The following is a 975-nucleotide window of genomic DNA, read 5'->3' as shown; positions in this document are numbered from 1 at the left end:
GGACTGTGGCTTCGGCACACCTCCCCTGCCCTCCCCTCCTTCCGTACCAAGCACGGCCTCCTTCCTCTCTATCTCTGCACAGACCTTCCCACCCCAGCTAATTACCCTTCTTCTGACCTCAAGAGCTTCATCTTCCCGGAAGGCCTCCATGGTTGCTTCCATCTGATTGCTAGTGTCCCTTTACCCAACCCTCCTGTCAGCATGGCCGCTGACGGGATGCCCCATCTATCCCTGAAAGCTCTGGGCTCAGCCATGATGGGGGCTCAGCCATGATGGGGGCTTCATTCCTGTCCTTGGGAGCGTCTCCGTCTCCTCTGCCCACCACCCCAACTGCCGCCACGGCCTGGGAGGCATGAAGGCTTCAGTGAGCCAAACCCACTGCCAGGAAACTTCTTGGAGCTTCCGAGGACAAAGGCAGGTGGGGGCTGGCAGAAGACCACAGGCCTGTTTGGCGGTCTCTGCCCCCTGTTACAAAAGCCTCCCACAACCTGGGCCTTCCTGCGCCACACAGCTCCCGTCTCCCACCCAGACTGTGGCCGCGCCTCCCTGGAACTGAGGGGCTGGGCCTGCTCCACAGTGCTCTGGCCAGCACAGTCTCCCCATGTTTCTCATCTCTGGGCCCTCCAGCCTGGCTTCCCCTTCCCAGTCTCTCCTTTTTCCAGCCCCTCATGCCTAATTAGCCCAAGACAGGGGAGGAAAGAAGTGGGGTTTTAAGGATTGAAACAGGGAACCCTAAGCAGGCAAGGGCAGGTTGAAAACCCAGAGGGGGCAGGAGAAAGGGCCGTGTGTGGGAGCGAGTCCTTTCCCTCGGGCACCGCTCCAGGCTTGGCACTGTGGGTGAGGGTTCTAAGCCGTTCTGAGAAGAGCATGGTAGGAGGGAGGCCCTTCCTGGGCGGAGAGGCTGCCATGTGCCTATGCCCCCATCCCTTCACCTTGAAGAGAGGGACTGCGTGGAGGGATGCAGCCGTTTGGCCG

The 975-nt window shown here is 60.6% G+C and overlaps 1 protein-coding gene across 8 annotated transcripts in view; it reads right to left on the bottom strand.

Moving 5' to 3' along the window:
- IKBKE (inhibitor of nuclear factor kappa B kinase subunit epsilon) overlaps window positions 1-975 on the bottom strand; it is a 32,098-nt gene that overhangs the window by 18,539 nt on the left and 12,584 nt on the right. The gene's annotated exons all lie outside the window — the stretch shown is intronic.

Source organism: Tupaia chinensis, unplaced genomic scaffold (genome assembly GCF_000334495.1).
Source record: "Tupaia chinensis unplaced genomic scaffold, TupChi_1.0 Scaffold000627_1, whole genome shotgun sequence".
Lineage (NCBI taxonomy): Eukaryota > Metazoa > Chordata > Mammalia > Scandentia > Tupaiidae > Tupaia > Tupaia belangeri.
The sequence above is the reverse complement of the archived record's forward strand: the minus strand, read 5'-3'. Positions and strand labels throughout refer to the sequence as shown.